This window comes from Lethenteron reissneri, chromosome 43 (genome assembly GCF_015708825.2).
Source record: "Lethenteron reissneri isolate LAM-NWPU_2019-01 chromosome 43, ASM1570882v1, whole genome shotgun sequence".
Taxonomy (NCBI): domain Eukaryota; kingdom Metazoa; phylum Chordata; class Hyperoartia; order Petromyzontiformes; family Petromyzontidae; genus Lethenteron; species Lethenteron reissneri.
The window spans coordinates 12,335,288-12,362,942 of NC_083821.1; the positions used below are offsets into that span (position 1 = coordinate 12,335,288).

Sequence of the window (27,655 nt, forward strand, 5' to 3'; positions counted from 1 at the left end):
ATCTCGTCTCTGTGTTAATAAATGTTTCTTGTCTCTGTGTTAAAAAAACGTGCTGCGTTTCAGTAAAGTAATTTTTTTTTAATAAACGTGCTGTTTCATCTCTGTGTTAATAAGCCTGCCGCACTAGGCTTCGCGAAGCCTGCCGCACTAGGCCTCGCGCCGTGCTTTTCGTGCACAAATAAGGCGATTAAATGTATGTCGTCTCTGTTAATAAATGTTTCTTGTCTCTGTGTTAAAAAACGTGCCGCGTTTCAGTAAAGTAATTTTTTTTAAAAACGTGCTGCGTTTCAGTAAAGTAATTTTGAAGCGAAGTTTAAAGTTTTGCCGTGATGCACTGGAAGCGACGGCCATCTTGTTTAATTCACATCGCAGGGGGAGCGGGCGGCCATCTTGTCGGACAGGGTCATGCCAAGTGTTTGCAGTAGGGGGCGATGTTGATACACGGACGGACGGACGGACACATTAATCTATTGGTGGTCTGGTCCACTTCGTTCCTACCAGTATAAATGGCTCTTCAATCACCCACAGTTGCCAATTCATCCCATGTTTTAGGAATGAGCCGAAGACCCCTATCAGTCAGAATACTAAGAAGGCGCCTGGATCGTGCTTGGCTGGACAACCGCCACGCACGACAGGCGTTGTAGGCCGCGGGATCACACGTGGCCAGCAGAGGGCAGGGCAGAAAAAAACCCACTGATGTGCTGTACTTTCCCCTCCCTACCTTCGCTGACCAGGGTTGGGAAGTATGGTCAAATGAGGCCCAAGACCCGCCCATTGTGGGGAGGCAGCTTATCTAGTATTGGAGCGACGACAGGGCGGTGCGTGTGGAGTGAGAGGTCCCACACGAGGGCGGGCGAGCGGTTGTGAGCACCGCGGGGATGCGTGCCCCCGCCCCCAGTATCGACGACGCGCCGTGCTCCCGGCGGCGGAGGGCGCACGTTGCGTGCGTGCGCACATGTGCCGGCGCTGCCCCCCCCTTCCCCCTCTCCCGGCGGCCAGACGAGTGGAAACTGCCTGGACAAACGCCAGGCCTCACTGCCCATTCCACGGCCGCACACTTCCTCCCGCTCTCACCGACACTCAATGGAAAATCTTACCGCAAGCTTTAACTGGATCTTTTTTTATATATACAAGGGAATGGGGACGACGGGGGGGTGGAACTGTGGCACAATAAAGGGGACTTCGATGTTGGCGAGGGGCTTGCGTGGGAGCTGGAAATGCTGTGGAAGAAACATTGGGGTGGTTTTTGTTCGCCCTGTACGCTTAATTTTTCTGCATTCCTTACAAAGGCAATATTTGTCTTCTCGTCGCGCATATTTGTGGGTTGGTGTAATAAAACCGCCGGTGCCAGTTGCAAACATGTGTTATTTTAAGTCAAATGAAACCAAATTAAACCTAAAAAAGGGGGCCATGTGTTTGTGGTTATAGGGCTGGAGCGCTGGACCTCGCTGGCAGCAGATAGGACGCGCGATGCAACGATACAGAGCGAGCCGTGCCCGCCCGCTTATCACGGCGAAAAACGCCACCAGGGCACCACCGCCTCCTCCCACCATAAACGGAGCCACCCCCACCGCCACCCGCCTTCTTCCACCGCACAGCCACAACGCACAAAAACAACATTCGCAAACATCCCGCAGCCAGCGCCAACTGCGCTGGGGCCCCTTGGCCGTTTTAATGATTTAACCATTGAAGCATGAAACGACAGCAAACATTTCGCCATTTTTTTAAAATAACGTTCGACTGCCCCTAAGATCCGACCGGCTGGCTTAGCGGAAGGTCGCGAGTTCAACATCCTGGACGGGGTTGACTCGGCCCATCATCCTTCAAGGGGTCGATAAAATTAGCAGCACCACTTTGTGGGAAAGTCAGTACTGATTGTCCTACATATATCTCAGTGAGCTTTTTGCCTGGTAGGATGGGAATGGTTTAGTTTTACTTGTATGTGTTTGGGTGATTTGTTTACCTTTCTTGTACCTTGTACTACTATCGTGTTTTTGTATTGTTTGTTGTTGTAATGTTCTTACCCGCCCCTACTGGAATCTGTGAAAGAGAGCTTTATTGCCCATCGGATTTCTTCAGTACAGTATAAATAAATATTCTGATTCTGAGACGCACCCCTCCAACGCAGAAATGAGGATTGTCCACCACCGGATCAAGGCTGTAAATGCTGAGGCTATTGCTAGTGACATACGGACACTGTAAGCAGCAAAAGAGGAATGTGCCTTTTGTGCACACAAAACAAAAAGCGAAAGCCGCTATTTCAGGTGATGAGAGTCACTGCTGCTCGGATGGCCGTTTGCCCAAAATAAAATTCAAAAAGTGCCACCAACAGCACATTAACAAAGAAAACATTCTGCCAAAAGACTGGCTAAATTTACCACGAGGGTTTGTGTGCTTATACAACACATCTCAAAGTCAAGGGTAATACATTAGGTGTGAATAACACAATTAGAATGTATTTTTGTCGTGAACATTAATTAAGCCACCGAGGCAGCCATGTTATTTTAGGCCCGTCCCCGCAGGCCCGCGGCCTCTCTCGTGAGAGGGGCTGGATTTTCATCAGGGATGGCTGCAGCCCCAGGTCACATTCCAATCTCATGGAACTGCTGCAACCAACCTCCTGGCTGCCAACAACAATTACGGATTGTATTATTATTACTGCAGTGTTGACCATGGAGACACACACTTTAACTTGGAGGCAACACGTTTCTTACAACTCCCCAACAGGGTAACTAACTAAACGTACACTGGTTCTACTGCTAGGTGATAGCTACACGGTTAACTATGTGAGCAGCGGGTTAACTACACGAACGAGTCAGCCAGCACACACGCTGCCTGACCCACGATGCCGAGCGAAGACCGAAGACGTAGCACCCAGGGTTGATTCCGCAGACGAGCCTCGATTGCTCTCGGGGCTTCCCCTTTATCCACCCCAAGCGCGGCCTCGCCCCGCCTTCGGCCACGCCCCCTTCTGGATCTTGCCAGAAGGCTCTCGGCTCCACGTCACGTGTCCCTCAAGTCCCCTTCGGCCCCCTCGCTACCCTGTCTCGGTCACGTGCCCTTTCGGGTTTACACGGAGTAGCATGTCCTCATTTGCTCTCCTCCAACGCTCACCAGAACCATGCCCCCTATGGCCAGCTTCCATGTCAACCAATGGTCTGGTGGCAGAGAGGACTCCCGACGTGTCTGCACTCCTGCGACAGTAGCTGGCGCTAAGCACCATAGTGACACCAACAAAGTCACTACACTACTACACTCGTTAAACCAAGACAGCCTCACTGAATCTCAAAGCTCATTTTCAGGAGAGGGCAGGGGGGCAATGTTATTGTCAGTTCTTGTGCGAGTTACTTCAATTGAGTAATTTTTTTCAGTATTGGGAATGTTTGGCCAACGCCAGATGGGAGGAAACCACAAAGAACCTGCAGTCAGGAATATAACCCAGCCTTCCTCTGCTGTGAGGCACAAGCAATACCCTTGTTCCACCCTGCCGCTCAATGATAACCATGGCTACGAAACTCACATAGTAGCCAAACTGAGAGAGCTATGTGCACATGTAACTCCAGTCAATAGCAATCCACCGGCATTGCCGCGGCCGGGCGCTGTTGACATGTGAAGAGCAGGGGGGGGGGTACGTGCACTGAGGGTCGATTGAGGACAGGGGGCTCTCTGAGCGGGGGGGATGCTCATGAGAAAACTCGTCTCCCAGTGCTTGAACAGCCGCCAGATCACGACGGCTCACGCGAGAACTCGTAATGGCTCGTTCATGCTCGTGCAACATTCCGTAGCTATCTCTCTCTCTCTTCGCTACGATTGTGTACAAATTATTGTAATGCACTGACTAAAACGGGCTTTACAGAGGGCTGGCAGGGTGGCGCAGTGCTAAACACTCGTGTCTCACAGCAAGGCGGTCCTGGGTTGGAGTCTCAACTTGGGTGCTTTTCTACGTGGAGTTTGTATGTTTCCCACTGTACTGCATGTGTCTCCTGCAGCTTCCTCCCATAGCTAAGAAACCATACAAATGTAATTGGCATTGAGCAAACATTCCAAAGCAAAAAAATTACACTGCCAATTACTCAATTGGGATTACGCACAGCAGCAACATTGTCCTCTCTACTGCGCAAACTTGGCAGGTCCCTCCTGAAAAGGAGGTTTGAGACTCAGATATGCTTTCCTGAGAAAACAAGCAGAATAATAAGATTGTGATTAAGAAACCTTGAGATGCAAATGTCCCATGAGTCTGCTCTTCAATTCTACTGTGCAACCACTCACACCATCACCCCACACACTAATGCACTTTGGAAGGCATCCAATTAGATAAATAAGAGTTCTGCATACATGGACAAGAAGCGTCAAATCCCAATTTAGGGGTCTTAAGTGAGCTAAATGTATGTATGTTGAACTTCTTTCGCAGCGTACGTAGCCAGCCGTGCCAATCGGAGGTGCGATGACTCTAGATTGTTAAGTACAGTTTGTTTAAATTCCGGTTTACAGATCATCTAGAACCCTCAGATGAATTGCGATTATTAGCCGTGGTGAGAGTTCTCCAGCGCACACCCCATCTCGTGGTGCCGCGACATCACACGGCGGTCATAATGCCTGCAACGTGTGACCACTGATGTGCAAGTGTTGTCGCTTGGACTCTCATCTACCGTTTGCCTCCTCCTCTCATTCATGTGTATCTCCATGTGTATCAGTGAGTCACATCCTCTCTTGTCGGACCACTGCAAAAATGGGTTTCACAACCCAGTGATCCACCAATACTCGCTGCCTAAACAATGGTGGACTACAGACAGACACGTGCCGCAGCGTGGACACCACCGCCCGCGGGTCTAGAAGTACTCCAAGGAGGCTGTTTACTTCTGGTTTCAATTTTGCACATACAGTATTTGCACAATTGTACATGTACTGTATTTGGACCATTGTACACATACTGTATTTATGCTCGACAAAACAATAATGTAGGCTCAATTGAGTTTGTGAAGGTCTGGGTCTAGGTGACGATGGTGGTAGCCATAGCGATTCCAATCCAGGAATCAGCCACCATGCTTGCTGGCACAGTACCTGTCCGTGGTCTATATGTAGTTGATGAAAAAATAACCACCAAACTGCACTTTCGCCATTGACGTGTGTATTGTACGTCATGAGAAAATTACAACGACCGTGTGTCACACACCTGTCTGCTGCTGCACTGCCCACGAGGTGGGCGGCCGGTGAAGGATCTCAAAGTGGTTGGCGGGCTTGGAGGGCCTGGCCAGAAAGCCGCATCGTGGCTCCCACTTCATGCTCCACCCAAGCCTTGGCCAATCCAGCCCATTACACTGGTGCAGCCTTATCCAGAGTCTGGGCAAGCAAAAGTAGAATCCGTCCCTGATGAATTTCCAATTTTGGAATGGGCCGGCTTATGCAAAATCAGCTGGCAAAACCATAGACATTGAGAGTGAATAGTCATTCACAATCCGGGCTCCTTCCTGCTTCAGGTATCGTGCCCACGCCATCCCAGCACTGCCCCAATGAGCCTCAATACAAATTTGTGAAGAAATCACTCTAATTTGTTTTTAGGGTCGTGGTTTACGAAAGGTGCCATCATGCATGGAAAGCCGTGCCTGTGAGACGGTGTTGCTCTGCGCAACGTGGACGGAACCACTTGTTCGCAGGCTACGCATCCCTAGAGACCCCGTGTGACCAACAGCTGTGACGGGATGGGCCGTGCGAGAGCGAGGGCCATGTCCGGAGACTCCCGTGGCTCGCAGCCACACGCAGCGTCCGGCGCAGCTCTCACCGCAACATTCCCGAAGAGCGAAGGACAAAGCCATGGTCAATCCACTGCTGGATTATGCCTCCCAAAGCAGCTGCCATGTCTCACAATTCTGCAATGCAACAGTCCATCCAGCACCTGCGGTACAAACTTATTTTGTCACTCCATCTCCTCTGTCGACATCCTTTTGGATGCGTTCCATACATGGGCTGCCACTCCATTATTATTCTTGATCTTCGGCCATTGTCGGCTTTAGCTGTGTCCTGCCCAGGGCCCACTCACTTTCCTTCATAGTGTGGATGACGTTGCTAACCTGCGTATATTCTCCAGTCTACTCCTTCCGGGCTAGGTCAAGTCAAATTTGTTTTCCTAACTGGGTGAAAATTCGAGACCAGGATAGGAGTCTCATCTGCAAAAGTGACCTGAATAACCAAACTGACAAAACGCAACGCAAAATAAAGTACTGCTCAACGGTATCTGCTTCTGCGAGCCGTTCCCTAGCATAAGAGGTCACTGTCTATGCAAGCGATTCTAAGGGCTCGTGACATCTCATTGGATCAACTGCGATCATATTTTTAAAGCACTTAAGCAACAGTATCTCCTCCCATGAACAAGTTGCTTGTGAAGAATGCACCAAGGATGCAGAGGCTTTGGCCGCTGCTGTCTGCAGAGTTGAGCATGGAACTGGGTCCCTCAAACCTAACGACAACTGCATGTGATGGAAATAAAAATCATTTCGTTATCCTCTGAAACTCCTGTTTTCCATGATCGGCTTATCTGGAAACTAGCGGGAAGTACCCGGCGTTGCCCGGATGAAAAACATATTTTAAACTTCTAAAAACTTAAAAACATCTATATATATAAAATCGCAAATCTGTCTGTCTGTCTGTGTGTCACCGGACCATACGCAGTTTCATTGGACGGCGGTTGCCCCTGGCAACGGGTAGCGACGCATTCGCTGCGGGGTGAACGCCATTTTTAATTCCCGTTAAAAATATGCGCACGCATTAACACGCGACTCTGAGGTAAATTCATCAAAGTTTCACGTCCTCTTCACTCCCCCCCCACCCCAATGTGTGCAATTACTATTATAGGGTCGGTAGATAATAAAATTATAGCGATTAGACAGTATTATTGTAGCGCGGGGGGGGGGGGGGGGGAACGGCACCCGTACCCAGCCTCAGCCGGGTGGGCAATTTAGGCGAGGCCGGAGGCTCTGCACGGTACTAGGCCTCGACACCCCACCACACTATAGGCCGTACATATTACTGCACAGCGGCCGAGGAGATCGTGGCTGGGGGGGCAGGGGTAGCAGCCCATCTGTGTATATATGTAAGGTTATTAAGAAATATATTTTTCACCCGGGCAACGCCGGGTACTTATGCTAGTAACATATACAATTGAAAAGAAAACTTTGATCATTACCTCATTAATTAAAATTAAAATAAAACCCAACGTGCGGTGGAAAAAAAAACTTACACTCGCGCGCCAAGATTCGATTCTTTAAATCGCACAAAGGAATCGAAGGTTGGAGATTTCCTTAGAATTGGCCTATTCCCGTTTAATCGATACCACAAACGCTCACCAGCTTTCGATTCTCGCCAGTCCTGTATGCGGGTTGACGCCACACACTTCATGGTCATTTCCCCCCCCCCCCTGCCCAAAATACAAAAGTCTATTTTTATACTTTTTGCATTGTGTACAGTCTGGAAGCTACCCACATGCCAAATGTCAAGTTTGTTGCATGTCGGGAAGTATGCTAAACATTTTGAACAGACACATAATCACAAATTTCCCTTTTATATATACAGAGATGACCAAAAGGGCTGGATGGAAGTGCAATGTTTGGAGTTCGTCGCGGACTTCCACACGCGGGGATGGAGAGCAGCAGAATGTATTTTTCCGTGCCGGCATCGAGGGAGCCCCAAGTCACGCGGCAGCGTGCGCTCCCCCATGGGGCTCCCCACGGTGACGACACGGAACACACGCACGGGGACCCACAGCAGCATCACTCCAGCTTCACTCCGGCACTGCGTGTGACACCGCTCAACACACTCGCCCTCCTCGACAGCTTTCGCAACGGCGCCACGTGCCACTACAGCGTGACACGCACAACCACACACACAACACGTGTGCGACTCGAGGAGAGGGGAGCCCCAGCATGAGCCGAGGAAATGCCGCACTATTGGACCATCGACACCTCATGGTGGCTGCCACTCTCGTGTGACACCACGCTACCGTGCCATCGTGCCACACCGCCACCATTCCACCATACAACTCCACCACCCCCATGCCACTGCGTGAACGTGTCACTGGGCAGCTGCACCGACACTACCACCACTGCACCGCCACTGTGCCATTGCACCACTGCCCCACTCCGAAGCATTGGGAGATTTTCTGTAAGACCTTTCAGAGAAAACGTCCCCCCCTCTTTAGCGCCGCCTCCACGTTTCCACAGAGAAATTCACGACGCTTTGCGAGTGCAAAGACTTCAGAAAATGCCAACACTTCACGCATTGGCCGTGACCGACGAAAAGAGGCAGAAGCAACAGAGCTGTGAAGAGGTGGCGAGAGCAACTCAGAGCGCGTGTTGGGAGGTCGGTGCTCTCACAAATAGGTGATTCTGCAGTATTTTAAGCGCACAATCCACACTTACAAAATACATTTCATTGAAACACGTAAACTCTTATCCATTACAACCTTGATAGCGCTGTTTGTTACTGGCCCCTTGATGTTCTGGGCCTGCGTTTCACGACTCACAGTTTTGTTTATTTTATGATCGTGCAAAATATTGTGAGCATTACCAATAAGATTCTAATTGTTACAAACAATGTATTTAACAATACAGTCCGCTACTGTTACAAATACTATGGGGCAGCGTGCTGCCACAACTTGGTAAATTATGCAACAGGGCTCACCCCGAGCCAGCCGCAGCTCGTTCTGAGCCAGCCTGGGCTCACGTTAGGACCCAGGTACTCTGCACACACGGCCCATCTCGTCATATGGAAACGCGCAGTGCCAAGCCGGGGGATCGTCGCGTGTTGGGTTGTTGAGCACAAAGGCCCAAAACATCAAGTGGCCAGTGACAACACATGATCGAAGTCAAAATGAATACTAGTGTAAAGCGTTTCTTAAATTGAGAAAGGTTATTACTGTGAGAGCTTGGGCAAATAAGATGATGGGAGGAGGGAATTCCCAAGTGGAGCAGTGCAAGCGAACAAGGAGAGAGAGAATTGGGGTGACCTGCAGTGTGGTGAGTGGGTGTGTGAGTGGGTGGGTGAATGAATGAATGAGTGGATTTTAGTGAGTGAGTGTGTTGATGTGACCCGCAGCATGGTGGTAGAATGCCATGTGCTGAATGAGACGAAACGGTGAGTGTCTGGCAGATTGAGTCCTCCACGTGGTTGGAGTAAAGTTCACCGGAACAAGAGCCATGGTAGTAGTGATAGAATAATTATAAGGAGGTGGTGAGCGGAGTGCTGGATCATCAATCCACCTGATGCACAGATCCCTTCGCAGCATCTCTGAACGCGAATGCACACCGTGGGCGGGGGAGCGTCGTGGACACCCGCCTATCACAGCAATTGACGCAGAGATGACGCTGCGCAGACATCGCATGAAGGCCACTGAAAGCTGCGCCTACGTTAAGCATGACTTAAGCAGGGGCCGAGATTCACGAGCATGACGAGAATCAGCTTCCGATGCCGCCAAACGCGTGCCAGAGTGACACCAGCACCGACAATGCCACGCTCATCTTATCCATAAAATTATGCCGTCCAAAGGACAATTTTTTCCCGATGCCTTCCGATGAAGACGAATCTACTATGGCCAGGAATTGAACTCACAAACTCAATGTGAGGAGTGTCCATGCCATACCAAAATTAGATTTGTCACAAACGCACTCTAGCACTGCAGACAGATCCTTGCATGCAGGGTGAGATCCGGTGAGAGTAGGATGCTGGGATTTTCCTCGCTTTACTTTTTGAATCTCTGGGACTGCTCTTTTAGCTGGCACTCACAATAGGGGGGCGGGGTTGACGTTTATCCACTCCCCTCCCACCCCGGATAGAAGACATTGAGAGTTAACGTTAACAGCCAGGCTGAGCCTGCTCGAGAGCAGCAGGAGCCATGCGGTTGGGCTGCGAGGTGGTCAGGAGAGGGCAGCACAGCCGTAGATTCTTGTGCGCACCTTCGCATGTCTCCCCTTCCAATGCATGGGGGGTTTTATCTGGGTTCTCCGGTCTCCCCCCCCCCACCCACGTTCTCCTCCCATGAGAAGCCAAACTCTCATCACTGGAACCGACCAAACATCTCAATGCAGCAAAACCTTTCTGGAAAAGAGTCGTGAGACTTAATGATGCTTCACAAGGTGCACATCGCACGTGTGGACGATGTCACCGTCAAGTGCTCTGTTGTGATGATGTTAAGATTTGTTTTCAAACTGTAACTGGATGAATGCTTCTTCATGCCATGTTCATCATGGGGATTGTTTGGCCATACTTCACCATGCTTGCCAGCGGGTTGAAGAAATCCTTCTATTTTATCCCCCAGTGGAGGTTTGACAGATCGCACCTGGTCCCCGTATGAATTTTCTCTCAGTTCTCTGGTTTATTCCCACATACAGCAACAGCAAAAACAACACCCATTCACGATCTGGCCAAATATCGCAATTTAAGACGCTGTTTGAAAAATAGTCCCCAAGAGCCCCAGTGAGGCCACCGGGGCTCGCGCCAAAAAAAGGACTCATGTCATTTCCGAAGCCGGTATGCACAGCAAATGATGCGTGGCACCATAAACAACGTGGAGTGAACCACGGTGCTGTTTGAATGCCATCTGCTGCCACGTGGCACAGCGCGCTGCGGGGCAAGTGGCGGGCGACGGCCCCGCATCATCGGCCTTCTCCGAGCGGCGTTAGCTCCGCGGAGGCTTCTCGTCGAGCAGCGCCGCATGGCGTAACCGATCCCCGTGTTGTCACGCGCCGGGGCCGTGTCATGGCTGCGACGGCGGGGGGGCACCGAAAGCCGAGCTGGGGGCAGCACGGGGAGGGCGGGGGTGGGCGAGAGTCCTCTCTGACCATGCGCCATCGGCAGAGACTCCGGCGAGGGCGCGTGGGTGGAAAGTGTGCCCGGCCGCGGCAGCACCGCCGTGAGCCGTGGGGAACAGTGGGACAACGATTGGCACTTGCCGCGCGATCGTTCTCTCGTGCATTACGCCAGTGGGAACAGGAGACGTCCAAAGGCTGACCTAGGCCTCCCCACAGGTCGACGGAGCCTAAATCGAGCACTTGACAGTGTGATGACACTACGACACGGGGACTCGGGAAACAAAAGCACTCCGAGCCGCCCCAGACCTTTTATAAGTTTTGCTTTTTCAATAGTTTTGCCCGGATTGTGCCGTCACGTCACTCGGACTTTTTGCAGAGCAATGCATCTTGTCTCACACAGAAGCGGATAACACGCAGCTATCTCCGAGATCCCTTCAAGTATGTATTCATGTATGTTGAACTACTTTCGCACCGTACCTAGCCAACCATGCTAATCGGTTGGCGACCGGGAAAGACCACAAACTAAACACAAAAAGCAGTTCTAAACAAATGACCTTTGGTCCACACAGTAGGGGGCAGCACTTTCCCCGCCCGCCCTGCCGACCCAGTCACATTCATTGCATGACCGTCAAACCGACATGATGGTTGTTATTCAGAATTGGTGACCGGGCCGAGACCATCAACTCACTGCACTTGAGGACCCGGTATAATCACAGGCGGTGGCTGAAAACCTGGTTCGGAACCCAGGGTCTCAGCGGTGCCAGCTCCACGCTCCAACCTCAGAGCCACCCGGCTGCCTTCGCCAGCCACACGTGCGCTATGCCAAGTGCCAACCTCAACGCTCACAGTGCATGCCCTAATCCTCTACAAGTGCTGACGACAACGCGAAGCATTTGAGATGATCATCTTGAGATTCTAAGCAATCGGCAATGCTCCGTTACATTCTCATTCACAACAAGATGTGGGTGCCAACATAAATGTGGAAAATAAGCTTCATTGTGTCCCTTTGTGTCCCTGTGTATTCCTGTGTGCCCTTGTGTGTCAGTGTATTCATGTATGTCACTGTGTGTCACCACGTGTTTCTGTGTATCGCTGTGTATCGCTGTGTATCGCTGTGTATCGCTGCGCGTCCTTGCAATTTGCGAAGGTCGTTTGATTCCACTCAAGTGAATAAGTCATGTTCCTGAACACTCCTTTACACACGTAGGCTTTCGCGACCAATATCATCCATAATACAGGTTTTTTTGGGTTAGATCACATAAATATATAAATGTGTCATTAAACCCGCCACCACCCGACACAACCTATTAGTAAGGTTTTTAAAGTAAACAGAACATGCCAATTCATTACTAGTACAGCACACCGGTGTGGCTTGGCTCTCCAACACTCAGAGGCAAGGGAGAGAGACAGTGGGGTGAGGACGTGCGCTTACTCTTGTGGCGGACGTCTGTGGGCGGCAGTGGTGGCCATCGATTGGGAGGCAGTCACGAGGCCCCAAAGTGGCAGTGCGAGGCGCAGCACAGCAAGGCCTGCAGAGGCAGCAAGCAAAGCGGCACACGTGGTCACTCAAAGGCTCACAGTCAGCACAACCTCCACACGGTCACCTCCACACAGTCTTAACCCTCACACACACAGTCTTAACCCTCACACACACAGTCCCAAACCTCACCCACACACAGTCATGATATAAAGGAGCAGGACATACAGGCTATCGGACTAAACTTACATGTAATTTTGTGGGATTTCATTCTGCACCCTGTGACTCATCATGGACCTATTACCCCCCTCGTTTGGGATAGAGTAGTGGGAGCTGCCACTCTCCTCAAGAGGTGGGGGTGGTGGTGACGGTGACAGTGAACCCAGGTAAGCAGCAGGGATGAGTGAATCCTAACCACACGGCTGGGAACTCCTTGATGTATAACTTTTTTTTGGAAAATTACATTGCAGCATTATGATTAGATCATATTCAAATGACTCAAACGAGCCTATTCCAGAGGCATTGGGGTACTGGCTGCTAGATTGTCCTCTGGACAACTGCCATTTGGCAAAGCCAAGTGAATGATTGCACGGGCCATGGGAGAGGTCTGCAGACGCCGGGCAAGTCTGGTTGTACGGCCGGCGGTGCTCTCAAGATGCGCCACACTGACGTGGCCGCAGCTCGCATCCCCCATTCCCCTCCACGCTTGGCTCGGGCCACGTACCCTCAGCATAATTTCCCCCAACAAGGCACGGCACCGAAGAGTCTACAGAGGCGGAAGCTGGCTTCCTCCTTCCCAGCTCACAGACTCGGCACTGAACGAGCCACTGCGCTCGAGCTACACACACGGGAGGTGTATGGTTTGTTGTACAAGTCTGAGGGTATCTATGTTCGTCTGTGGGTCGCTGTGTGAGTCTACCTGAGTCTAATAGTGACTGCAGCGAAGCGTGATCCGCCGCCCGTCACACAGCCAGTCACACGTACGCTCGGTGCAAATGGAATCCATCTGGCGACTGCAGACATCATCTTCTCAAAACCCACAAGCACTATGTGCATTGGATGTCGCTCTTCAAAAACCTTACGAGAGAACGAGAAGTACCGCAGACGGTCAAACGTCCACGAGTGAACGAGATGGATGTGGATCCAAATCAAGTACCGTCCACTCGCACTTTCACACAACTGTCACGCCGCTGACAGAGGAGGACTTACCGAGCGGGGAAAATAGCCAGGATAGATACTACGGTGTTCCCTGCGACTACAGTATTCACTGAAGGGAGAATGTATTTATAACGGATATCATTAATCAGAGACATTACTAAACGACCGCATTTAAAACACGGCACGATTTCCATTTGGTGAATACAGAAACAAATCCCCAATGCAATGTTTAAACATACCGCGCGTGTTGTGCCACACCGATCGCGCCCAAGCCGCACTGGCAAATCACCAACAGATGTCTCCGAACACCCCCTGCGATCCTCGCGAACGCGGTGCCAATACGCGCAGAGAAATCTCACTCAGCCAGGACCTCCTAAAGCAAGGAGATGGCCACTGAATGGGGCTGCTCAGCCCCCAGCCCCAGGCGCTGAGTGGAATGGGTGCGGGGGGGTACTTAGTGCCATCAGTATTATTGCCAAAGCCAATGTCTTTTATTCAACACGTTCACAATGGATTGACTTCATTCTGATTGTTCGTCTGATGTCCACGCTTTCTTACCACCACCGCCACGCTTGCAATGCCAATCGCGACCGTGTGTGTGTGTACACGTGTTTGAGGAAGTATTGAAGGCAATCCAGAGTCTGAGACCAGGAAAGACACTGGGCAGAGACGATCTGCTAAGCGAAATGCTGAGGGAGGGTGGTGTTTGTGCACAGACTACCCTACATGACATCATAATAACAGTCTGGAGGACCGCACAGACTAACAACTACAGGGGCATCTCACTCCTCAGTGTGCCGGGAAAGGTCCTGGCAAGGATTATTCAACATCGCCTTGCCAGGCAAGCTGAGGAAAGGCTTGCGGAGCCCCATTGTGGTTTCAGGAAAGGGCGGTCCTGCACAGATGCCATATTTTCTGTCCGTCTGCTACAGCAGAGGTGTAGGGAATTCCAACAAGACCTACATCTCTACTTTATTGACCTGGTCAAGGCCTATGATGCCATCAGTAGGCCTGGGCTCTGGGTTGTTCTTCGTGCTTTCGGAGTTCCTGACTCTCTGCTCACGATGATTAAGAACCTTCATGATGGTGAGCGGGCCCGGGTAAAAACTACGTGGCCGGGAGTCGGAGCCATTCCCTGTTCAAATTGGGGTGCGACAGGGATGTCCTCTGGCTCCCAACATTATTTAACATCTATTTCAGCCATGTAGGTCATAAAGCCTTCAATGGCTGTACCAAAGGAATTTCTATCTGGTACAGATACAATGGGAGGCTGATCGATGCTCGGGTGCGATCAAGGGATGGCTCGCTATTGGTCAACCATGTTATGTTTGCCGATGATCTGGTAATTGCTGCTCACTCAGAGGAGGAGTTGGAGGCACTGCTGATGAACCTGGAGCATGCTACTTAGAAGTGGGGTCTTACCATCAGCCTCACCAAAACTAAGCACCTGCCTGGGTATTTTGTACCACCAGACACTCCACCCCCACATCTCCCAATTGGTGCTGTGGCAGTTGTGGAGAGATTGGAGAGTTTCCCATACCTGGGCAGTGTGCTCATTACTAGCAGAGGTCTTACTCCGAATCAGTCGAGCGGCTTTATCTTTTTATCGGTTGCATAATTCTGTGTGGAACCTACGTGGTCCCTTCTCTATGCTTGCAAAACGTAGGCCCCCCTAGTGGAACATCTTTGCCGGTTGGAAACATTTAGGCTGGCCTGCCTACGATCCATCCAGGGTTTAACCAGGCTGGATTGTGTGAGCTCAAAAATCCTTGAAAGATCTGGACCGGGTCCCATCGGTGTGCTCCTCCGGCAGGCAAGGCTGTGTTGGCTGGGTCATGTCGCCCGTACGCCCAGCCACCGCATGCCTAGACAGCTTTTTTTCGGCCAGATAGAGGAGGCCTAAACGGGCACGGCATGGGCTAGAGAAGAGATGGAGTGATGTGATACAAGAGAATGTGGAGCTGAGTAGACTTGCCGATGACTGGTACCAGCTGTGTCAAGATCGGCCTCTGTGGAGCAGGCTCATGAAGGACGCTACTGGGCAGTTGGAGGCAATCCCCCTCCAACAAAAATGGAGGGCAGAGGAGCGACGATCTCAACAATGATCGGAGTGCCGGGTGGCTCAAGCACAGCAAGTTGGCACAGTAGGGGGCACAGGTGGTGCATCGGCCATTCATCTCAGTCAGTCGACCCATGGCACCTTAGTCTGCCCCGTGACCTCCTGCCAGCGGGTGTTCGACACTTCACGTGGCCTCAGCGTGCAAATAGCCTGGCACAAGTGCCTTGGTGACGTCACCGCCACTTAGTGGCGAATGGCGGTTGTTATTGTTGTATTTGCTGTGGGATTGCGGCCGTGTCTAGTTCGCGATATCGTAACACGGGGTGTACAATCAGTTTAGTTTTTACATACCAGCGGCACCATTCAAGCAAAACGTATTTCACATTTGGTAAGGAACCAGACAAAAAAGAAGGGAGAAGCCAGGCAGTGAGCCAAGGCCAACAATTTCCTAAGCTCTGCGGTCCTCCATGAATTAAGATGTTTTCAGTCAATGAATGAGTGTTTACAGATATTGGAGGAAACTGGGGCACCCAGATAAAACCCACATGTGCGAGGTGACAACATTATATCCCATAACGAAGGAACACGTGGAAATGAGTCCACACATTGCTGCGCCGCCTCATTCTGGCTAGCCGGGGTATGGCACCTCTTTGACTACCCACTGGAAGGAAATTCCTCGACATTTGTGCGGTGATCCACTGACCCTCGCTGCTGCCTGCACTGTGCTGGGTTGCCGGCCACGAGCAGCGCGGCCACCACCGTTTGGTGAGAAGCAACATTGGAAATGGTTGTCTCGCTGCATATGACTCCAGTAACTACTAGGTTCAGTTCACTGGTGGCAAGGGGTCTCTGAATATGCTCTGGACATCCCTTAAGAAAAGCGAGCAGGGCTTTGGCAGATGGTCAAGAATAATCGCCAAAGCAAGAAACACCCCCGAGAGGATTTCCATTTCGATTTAAAGCTTTCGTGACTGCAGGGATTCATATTCTTGGTTCTTTCGGTAAAGTCACGTAGAAGGGAAATAATAAAAATAAAACATAATAAAATGAAATTCTCACGACGTTTCGGCCACACCACAAGCAGCCGTCCTCAGGTGAAGACAGCTCTGTTTCTGTCTTTCCGACAGCTCTGTTTCTTCACCTGAGGACGGCTGCTTGCGCTGTGGCCGAAAAGTCGTGAGAATTTCATTTTATTATGTTTTATTTTTATTATTTTATAATTTCCCTTCTATGCGACTTTACCGAAAGAACCAAGAATAGGATGTCCATTATGGAGGCAGAGCGATTAAATCGGCCCGTGCGCAAGTGCTGAGCGGATTGCGGCCTTTCAGGATCGTCAGACGGCAGTGGTTTGAGGAGGCCATCAGGTCACCTTCGACAAATGGGCAAACTTGACGAGATTCCATTTGCCTCTCGTCACAGAGAAACACTTCTGTTCACGATCAATAAAGCAGCAACGACTGGATATCTCCCCTGTACACGAATATAAGCACAACGTACACATTATAGATTATTCTCTCGCAAGGAGTCCTGTACAGACCCGGGTGGTTACTGATAGGCATTAACAGACGCAAGAAATGTGCATGCAGACGTCACACGACAGTCTTTATTACGGACTGCGGGGCTTGCCGGGAATGGCGGCTATCGATCGGGACTGAGCGAGTGATCACCGTTAATTGGACCCAGAAGCGCTGCAACCGCGGCAGACATCCGTCCATCACTCCGTATGTGTCGGCGGCACTCAAGACACGGAGCGGGGGTCATCCTCGGCTCATCGTGTGCCTCGGTAATTACAAACATACTCCTGTATGGCTTCTCTACGCACTGGGGGAATGCTGCCTGAGCATTCCATTTGCAGGGCAATCCCAATACGGGCAGTCCTCAACTTATAAACGTGATTCGCTCCTGAAACCCGTTTGTAAGTTGGATGGTTTGTATGTTTGAACATAATAATGTACTGTATTTAAATGCCCAATACGGTCACTCTCCCACACATATGTGCATGCGCGTGCACACACATGCACAAACGCTCACTCCCAGCGCGAGGTCGACTCATTACATTTCACGGAGGATCGCTCCGTTTAACAAAATAGTCCCGCGGTTCAATTTGCAAGTGTGGGTTCGTGCTTTAAGTCAATGTTAAATATATATTCAATGAGAGCTGGTTCGTAAGTATGGGTGTTCGTAAGTTGAGGACTGCCTGTGTTCACAAAAAGAGTCAAACCGGGTTTCTCGAGTCCAGCGATTTTCTGGTACTTAGCCCGGTCACCAACGACTTGAAAAGAGACTCATAGACTCACATAAAGAATATTATACTCATGTAGTGTTGTAAATAACAGATGAATAAACTCCTTAAGGCACACACTGGTTTATTGTCTTTCTTTCGACACAGTCCCTACACACACGGAGGGATATACGGTTCCCTCACCCGTAGCCAAAGGAGGTACAGCCTCCGTACCTGGCGGACCTATACACGGGTCTGGCTGCTAGCCCAGGGAGGTACAGCCTCCGAACTGGCGGGAGCTATTCCCAATCTACCCGCTACCCTAGCGTCCTCCGGCTGGGACCTAGGGGAGGCTAGCTTGACCCACCGCTGGCTCGGTGGGTCCCCTGACCACTGGTCGCGCAGAACCTTAGCTCTTAGAAGAGCTGGAAGGCTTGGTCCAGGGTCCTATCTTCTTCAGCCCGGGATTCGGTCTTCGTGTGAGGAGAACTCGCGCGCGCTCCCCGCGCTTGCCCTTTTATACCCGTTTGTAACTGTCTTTATCCAATCCCACGCTCCCTCGTGGAATCCTCTGATTGGTTCTTTACAATCCGTCGTTTCGATCCTCTTTTACCTTATCTGACCCCTGGCCGTTGATCTGGCGGGAATCTGTGTTTACGATCCGGTCTCACCTCTCCCTGACCCCGGCCGTTGGTCCCAGAGTGGTAACTCTGCATTGCCCCTCTGATACATAGTGGCCCTGCAGGTTACCGAATAGAGTGTGTCTAGCACCTCTACACTCACATAGACTGAGTTATAATTAAACCGGGTTCAAACATGTGGCAAGGTGATGGTCTCAGCCCGGTCATCAATGACTGCACCAAAAATTCCATTACATTAAATCTGGTTCTGCACTTACATTTGGCTACCTTCCAGCTCTGAAAACTAAAAATATGAGTTTGCCAAGTGGCGAACATCACTCTCATGTCAGAGCGGGTAGGAACATGTTGCCCTCTACTATGTGGAACAAAGGTCGCACGAAGGAATCTCAGAAGTGGCTTGGTGATATCTGCTTCCACAGGCCATTCTCTAGTACGAAGGGTCACACTGCTCTGCGAGACTTCGAAAGGGATTCCTCGTCTTGTGACACTCACCGAGTTAAAATTGGGAAAAATAAAGTATTTTGACAGTAATCCCAACGTCTGCGACTGGGGGAAAGCGGACGATGAAGTAAACGGTGTGGCGTGGATGTGACAACGGCCGGGTGGTTGCAGAAGTTCGTGGTTCGAGGCCCCGGCCGCCCTATTAATCGTGACTGCCACCACGAGACATCCGCTTCACAGAGGACACTGGCGTTGATCCGGCCACGTTGGTGAAACGGAGACGGCCACGGGCGCCGCCGGTCACAGTCCAGAAGTTTGCCGAATTCGAAAAAGTACTCGCATGCTTGCTTAATTTTTAAACTATTTTCAATCGTTGCTCCCTTGCAAAAAATGTCAGCAGGATCCTCCTGACATTGTAGAGTGCTGAGACTCGGTGAGGCTTTCCCATCTAAACAAATACGACAACAACAATGCATCGTTCTGCACGTAAATAACATCCCCGTGCGCTCGCTTCTGTCCCCACCGTGGCTCATGACGAGCGGATGACCCCCACCCCCAAGGGGCCGAGGAATGCGGCGCCGCCGCCGCTTGCCGCCCAACGGCAGCATCCACGGAACGGGAGTTTGAGCTGCGTCAGCGCCGCCAGCAGCAGCGCAGTAGGAATGTCGGCGTGGGGCGCGGGGGAGGGAGGGGACGGCGATGCACGGGGGGGGGGGAACCACCAGAGACGACAACGACCGTAAATCCAGCGCTGTGAACACGCCGTGCTTCCTGGGCACAGTGACAACAAGGCTGGAAAGAGCGCCATCCTTTATTTACCCAGAAGAGCTGTCGAACAAGTCTCAAGGCTCATTTTCAAGAGGTATCTACTTTCTTCAATTCTTTTTTTAATACATGGGTGATGGACGTTCTGGGAAAAAAGCCATGGATGAGAGGACGGCACTTTAAATGTATGACAAAAGCCAAGAATCTCTCTGCTGTCACTACATCAGAGTGAGTTCCTGCTCCAATGAGCTATGAAACACTGGCGTTCAACTCCTGTTTTCAGCCCTGATTCAGTGGTGGAAATTTCACATTGCCAGTGTACTGGTTTTGTATAGGCCACTTTGTATCCCTGAAACAGTGTCTGCCCCCATCAACCGATAACGCCTCCAAAGTCATGCTCCAGGCGTGAAGGCCACCACACCTGATGCACTGTCAGGACAGTGATGCCACGTGACACATATAAAATGTTATTGCGTTTGCTATAAAAAGTCTATATTAATTTCAATAACAATATAATTCTTTATTTACCCAGGAAGCTACACTGGGCCTAACTATTTTTATAAAGGGTCCTGGCATTGCATGTTTTCTATTACGATGTTTTCAGCCAATAATTGAGTTTTTGTACATGTGGGAGGAAACTGGAGAACCCACACAAAACTCTATCGCAGATGGAACTGATGGCGAGCCATGGCATGTCACCTCAATGCTCAACGGCAAAGGAAGTCTTGTAACATTCGTGTGATCCACCAACCCTCACTGCCTCCACAGCACTTGATTTCGGGCAAAGTGCATAGCCTCCACCCCCTGGCCACATTCAAGCTACTCAACCACTTGATCACCACCTCATCCGGATCGTTCGGCCTTCTCATCGCACACACACAGGATTACAGGGAGGATCGAGCCAGTGCCATTTGCCGTCCAGACATCCCCTCGTGTGCACCGCTACCGACATAGAGGATTTCTGCCCTCGACTGCAGGAGCAGCTCCCACACACACGAGTAAAGACACGGCACGCGCGACGTCCTACGAACAGCGCAGACACGAGCCGGACCCCGGCAGTGGAACCGCCATGAAGGCGCTAAAGGGGCACAGTGTGTCGCGTGTCTCAGCCTCCTGGGGCCCAGTACAGGTAGCCTGGGGTGTGTCACGCCAGGGAGAAATACAAAGGCTATTTTTGAAATGTTCAAATATAGAAGCCGCCCAAAGTCAGCTGTCACGGTTAAATAAAATGTTTTACAAAACACTTTCAACGAGCGCAAGTTGTTTATGATAGCCAATAACAATTAATTGTGTCATACCCTGTTGAATTGAGTTGGTTACTGGAAAAAACGATTCTCATGAACCACACGAATAAATGTGCAATATTTGACTTTTTTGCCGCTGAACGTGCACACTAAAGCACTTCAAGAATTGCTAAACATGCCGAGCCATCGTTGAGCCTTCGGTGTGTAAACACGGTAATTACTGCACCGTGTGATCAAGGGCGCACAGAAGCGTGGAAAGACGCAAAATTGGAATTACATTAGGAGACAGAAAGAGGAACGTATGGATCAGGGAACATACGCAGGGACTAATGACATCAATCTAAACTATTAAGAACATTTATTTTACCAGGTAAGGCCCACTGTGCTATATAGGTATTTTCCAGAAGTGACCTGGCCACAAATGATGGCTTATCATGTGGAAATGTATAGCAGCCAATTATTCTAAATGCATGTTTATAAATGTGGAGGGAAAATGGGAGGGCATGGAGAAAAATCCACGCGACCACAGGGAGAACATGCAAACTTCAAATATAAAAACAGGCGTTAGGGTCGTAATTGAACCCACATCCTCCTCCATACCAGGCGAGGGAGTTAACATCTCGCCACCCTGGGCCCCCAATCAAACCGTTCAGTGGACTTGGGCAGCACACGTCATTGGAATGATAGCCGGTGGGCACAACTAACGACGGAGTGGCAGCCAATGGCGGGCGCGCATCCAACTGCACATCCACTGCGGAGATGGAGCAGTAAAATCGGCTCGTGTGCCGGTACTGGATGGATTGTTGCACTGCAAGCCCGTGAGAGGTGCTCACAGTTTGGGTGAGGCCTTCATCAAACAGTGGATTGATGGCTGACGATGATCATAATTCGGACAGCACGAGTTGCCTCACAACCTTCACCGCCCTCCAACGTCTCAACCCATCAGGGACCCCAGGGTGAGCGTGGCCATCAATCGCCACGGCAGCGCTCACATGCGCACGCGTGTGTGTGTGTGTACATCTGTGTGCGTGTGTGTACGTCTGTGTGTGTGTGCTTCATTGTGAATGGTGTATAGGCACTCACTAACACCTATCAGCCCAACAACCCTGTTAAAGGCTACATGGGGGTATCTCTATCCTTTGTACGTATGTATACGTGTTTGTGTGTATGTATGTAGTGTAGCGGGTTAGAGCTTTGCTGCACTACAAACCAGGTGACCCGAGTTCAATTCCCGCTCACGGCCAACACCAGCGACTAATATCTGAACTCGTCCTAGGCCTTCCCTAGATCGACTCGGCTTCAAATGAGTAGCTGGTGTGGTGTGTGAACATCGCTAATTGGGAGACAAAGGAGGCCAGGCGCGGTGCTGGCCACCCAGTCCCTCATGTGCTGTGCCAGCCTTCATAGTTGCACGCTAACAGCACTTACCCCAACAGTCTTTCAAGGCTATACGGGGGATCTTTGTTGTGTGCACTGCTGCCTCCCTGAAGGCCGTCACTCGAAGCCTCATCAGTCTGTGCTGATGGAGCGGGGAGGGAGGGGGGTTCTCGCGTTGCGGTCGGGGTTCGTGCGGCTGCTGCACCCAGAGGGGGTGCGCGTAGGCGTCATGGCCAAGGCTAAAAATACCCGTGACAGGCGGGGAGGGGAGGAGGAGGAGGGAGACTGCGGTTGCTCGGGTGACCGATATCGTCACGAGGCTTTTAGAGCCACAACCAGTCCCGCAGCCTCCTCCTCCGCCACCTCCTCCTCCGCTCTGCTCATAAACAAACCCGGAACAATACAGGGTGCGATGGGAAGAAGTGCCTGGGAAGATGCACGACTCTGCTTACAAAGTCACTATAAGGATTTGTACAAAACTATCAGTAACAAAATAGTTTACTGAACACAATGGCTTTTCGGAGCTAATATTCAAATTTATGATTCAATTTCGGGTGAGGCAATGCAATGATTGGACCAAGTTTGTGTCGTCAAGAACCCTCCACCAACTTACACAGCCAAACAAATTGAATGTCACACGTCCGAGCGTTCCAAAAGTGAATCAAGCGAAACGTCGCCTAACTCCCGGTGAGACGACAATATAACGTGTCGAACACTTCAAGCCTTCGTCCATTGGTGGCTTAACGGGGTTATAAACTATGTATTGTAACTGTTATTACGGACGAGTACGACGCTGCACTACATAGTAAAACGATGCACAACATTTAAGAACAATTCACCGTGGGCGGAGCACGGGTCTGCGGTTCACTCGGCCTGCGCTCTTGTCTCACCGATGTGCGGCTATGGCGCATCAGCCTCCTTCATCGTGGCTGCTGCACACGGGGACCAGTCAGAGAGGTGCGCTGTCCACGCACGCCAGCGCCACTTTTTCTCGGGCACGGCATCGTCTGCGTTCACAACTCGTTATCTTATACTAGGTTTTTTCGGTAAAGTCACGTAGGTAAACATTTTTTTATAAAAGTAAAATAAAACAAATTAAAAAATTCACGACGTTTCGGAAGCAACACAAGCCTCCGTCTTCAGGTGGAACCGTCACAGCCACGACAGCTGTATCAAGTAAATGAGAGATCACAAGAAATACTACCCCGTATATATAATGGTTGAAGGGGGAAGGGCCAGGAACGGCACACTTTTTTTATTAATATGGTAAGGTGAGGCTTAAGACCAAGAGTAGACTGTATAACAAAGGACTGAGCCTTTGTTATGGAGAGGTGTGGTTTGTAACTAACACATGACAAACATGACAAAAGTGTTACAAAAGAAAAGCAAGTAAAAAATTAAAACCGGTAAAACAACAAACTGGCTGTCTATCAGTGACCTGTAATAGTTGTCTGTCAAATAAGATGGTCCAAATAAGTGTAGTTACATCTTTTTTGCATGGTTAATCACATCTTTCCAATGATTACTCAGTTTGTAACCCTCATCACGGTTGAAATTATGTCTGTGTTTGTATATTTGTATGGCTTCGTGTACAAACCTTTGATGGTAGCCAGTAGGTTTGCAGAGCACCTTGGTCTCGGAAAAGACAATTTCATGAGAGCCCACAGAGTTGTAGCAATGATCGGCAACAGCCGAAGAATCAGTTCTGCCGTGTCTCCCGATTCACACGGCCAGACCCTTCATGGCCATTCCCGGAGACGTGGCTCGGTGCACAAAGCAAAGCCATGCAATGCAGGACAAATTGAACGTTTCCTGTGAACTATGGTCGCCTGGTCAACAAGACTCATTGTGAAAAATAATAATAGGTTTTACTCTTTCTGGCAATAAAACAGGTGTTAAGATGTGTAGGCCAATCAGTTTTAAAAGCAATGCATATATTCTCAGAGCATGTTTGTTTGCATGTTCACCACAATTAAGTGTTGTTAATGCAGACTTGATTCCTTGCAAAAGGTTTCTATTTGGTGTTTGAACATCTTAACACCTGTTTTATTGCCAAAAAAATTATGACATACTCTTATTTTTAATACTTTGATACCGGCAAAAAGGTCCCATGATAACACTCGTGTAAGAAGCATGTCAGTTATTGGAAATGACAGGCTGCATCAATAATTTATCAATCGTGGAAGAAAATGTTCCTGGGGTTAGGTGTGCCATTGTTTTAAAAAGCATACTTTTTCCTGTACACCGTTCCAATCTTAGTTACGCAGGGCCGTGCACACATTTCTCTCTCAACGCGAGTCAAAGCGCACCCTGCGGAATATTGCTTCAGCCCTGCGAGGGGGATGAAGAGGCCGCACGGAGAGTCTGTGAGAGCGCGGGCGAATCTCGCATGCCAGCAGAGGCCCCGTCGGGGTCACTGGAGGCGTCTCCACGGATTCCCCCACAAGTTGACTCGCACCTCACTCGCACTCGCATGGCAGACTCTCCCACCGGTTCCTCTGAGCGCGAAGGCTTTGTCAACATCTCAATGCTATGCATCAAGGCTGACCTCAAAATATTTCAACCCAAATTTGTTTGGCCTCAAGTCGGTCTTATTTATTCTTCTCAAGCGGTTGTATGCAATGAAACCTAAAACATACATTTTATCCACAACGTTTACGCAATCCTTATCCACTCTATGGCTCCGTCAACCACGCGAGTTCCTTTAAGAGCATACACTCTGCTCCTGGCTATGCTAGCTCACACTCGACAGGCCTTGTTTGGCTTTTGTGTTCCTTGTAAGCGTGTCTTGGTGGTACATGTGACGTTCAGACTCGCAGCGCGTTCGCTCTTTTCCGGAGACACCCAAGACATCGCGTTCTTTGAAACGGCGATGCCATCAAAGAAATGTCGAATGGAAGACACTGCAACTACTGGGGATTGCCACCTGTCCAGATTTGGCTGAGAACTGGCGTCTGTGTTTGGGTGGCAGGAATTGATTAGTACTGAGATCTGGTGTCATCGTGTTGAACTTTATACAGCGCAGTGTTGACTGGGTAATACATCCATGTTTGGTCGAGAGTGGAAAAGCTGGCAGTGCTCACCACCATGTTCAACCATGTCAAGAGCGCTTCGCTAAGCTCCACCCCAGCCCCGTCTGTAACATACTTCCATCAGGAACGTCCACACGCCATTCTCCCCGCCTTCACCGATCCACACGGACCAGCAGGGTGACGTACGGCCAAATTACCCTCCTGTGACCTGCACGGACATGGAGATGCCCTCATCCAGCAGTGGAGTGACTTCGCGGGGGGGGGGGGGGGCTGTACACACGTGCCGCTCTGGTGACTATAGACTACAATCCCAGGGATGTGACGCCAAAAACGTCATTAGTCTGGGACCACCTGAAACAAGGCAACACCAGGCAGAGACAACGTAGACAGCTAATATAAAACAAATCCCCAAGTAGCAGATTAATTATTATCGTTAAGCACCAATCAGTGTGGTGGCAGCTTCACCGATTAAATTCGCGGCGGTGCAGGAAGAATCTGGGAGCGCAGGCTGCAAGTGCTGGAACCACTCGACCATTCACATTTCCTCGTGAATCAAAGCTACAGTGAAAGTCCTATTATCTCTCGACTATAATACACAAATCTTATTAGCCGTCACTCTCTCCCCCCAATCCTCCGCTGACAATCCGCAGCCTCTCACCCCCCATATTCCCTAAACGTAATTTGCCCAAAACGTCAGCATTTTCCAATCAATGTATTATGCATTACGATTCAGCAGCAGCACACAGAGAGGCAACAACTGGAGTGGTTAGCGCTCTGCGCGACATATCCGGTGACCCGAGTTCGGCTGCAGCTGACATCAGTGCTGAGCGGTATCTGTCCTAGCTAAACCCTTAACCGACCCACACTAACCGTGTGGTGAAATATGGTCAAACAACCCCCACACACGTAAACATATGTAGGCAGAAGACACACGCACACATGGCTAGAGGTGACAACCATATAGCAAGAGACGTGACTGTGACCGGGGGATCAGGCCCACCGTCGTGCGTTGCATGTCATGTGACTTCACCACGCTGTGTGTGTGTGTGTATAAAGCACACAACCTTATTTTAGACCACAAAAGCAGAAACAAGGCTGCGTGCTTTCCACGTGCAGTGTGCCGCTGTCACGTGACACGTAAGGCACGATGGGACAACCGATTCCCATGCCACAACCTGTCAGGAAATCACTTCCAGCATGTTGTTGTTGTTGTCGTCGCTGCAGCGGCTGTTTGTGTGCGTTTCCAGGGAGGATCGACTTTTATATCTGTGAGTTCCACATCATTTACAGAAAGCGTAAGGGTCAGTTTACTCTACCGTGTGCTGTTTGCGGGCCGACTGGGAAACACCCACGCGAGCTTGCCCACACAAAACTGGCGAATACCCCCACACGGCACGGTGTATTTTTAGATAGCTGCACACAACAACACAATGTTCCCCGCTCAGTTTTACGGGCCGTCAAGGCAAGCCGCTGTTAGCGAGCCCCTACTACGGCTGGAACCGCGCACCAGGGGTGGTGTAGCAAGCAACTTAGCCCGTCTGGCCGCCTTTGTCTCCCCAGTGCAGGTGCTGAAAAACTAAACTGGGCCAGGTTCACAATCCAATTGCTAATGTTACACATTCCCTCAAATTAAGCTTTGGTTACCATAGCCTAGTGCTGAATACTCTAGCAATGGACAGGTGCAGGCAACACGCCTCCGTCCCGAATCGTTCCCCCCACATAAAAAAAAAATGAAGGTATTTTTTTACACATCCCATTGGCCACACGGTCTTATAGGAGTGCATAATTTCAGCAGCATTGGTTCAATACAAGCAAACTGTGGACCGGTATCAGCATTTGGTGTCTCATCGGCGGAGTCTGGCTTACTAATTAGAATGTTGTCAACTTGTCACGAACTTGAAAAAAGCCGAAACACTTTGATGGTTGTACATTTACATTTCACTCGATTACTTTGCAGTCTTCGCCAGTGAGCAAATCACCTGGAACATGCCCGGTCTCGTCAGACCTCAGAAGCGGAGCAGGCTTGAGCCTAGATAGTCCTTGAATGGGTGACCACCATGCACAAACAGGATGTTATAGGGCTGAGGGGCAACATTCTGGGAAACTTGGGGCAGTGTGGTAAAATCCATTGTTGCACGATACCTCCCTGCTCTACGCTCCCCACCTTCACCAACCGGTACTGACCAACGTGATGAAGTCCGGTCAAATAAACGCACGGCATGCACCGCATCAGGGAAAACCCTCACCCGGCGGTGGATTGACGACAGGCCTCCCAACGTATGGCCGTGTACTTTCAAGTCGCTGTAAACGCGAGGTCATTTCTCTCTTGTGGCTCAGTTCAGCCCCTCACCTTGCACCACGGCCGTGGATTCACACGTTAGAGGGCTGTCCTGTCCAACGCGCGTCTCCCCCAAGACCGCACGAACCGGGTATCGCTG

General features: G+C 50.4%; 1 protein-coding gene across 2 annotated transcripts in view; it reads right to left on the reverse strand.

The window, feature by feature from the left end:
* Positions 1-27,655, reverse strand: part of HIVEP2 (HIVEP zinc finger 2) — a 166,896-nt gene that overhangs the window by 83,285 nt on the left and 55,956 nt on the right. Inside the window, exon 2 of one of the 2 annotated variants that reach the window (XM_061569468.1) lies at positions 12,232-12,328. The exons of the other annotated variant lie outside the window; for it this stretch is intronic. The gene's annotated coding sequence lies outside the window, so the exon portion shown is untranslated. The remainder of the gene's footprint in view (positions 1-12,231; positions 12,329-27,655) is intronic. 2 annotated transcript variants of the gene reach the window in all.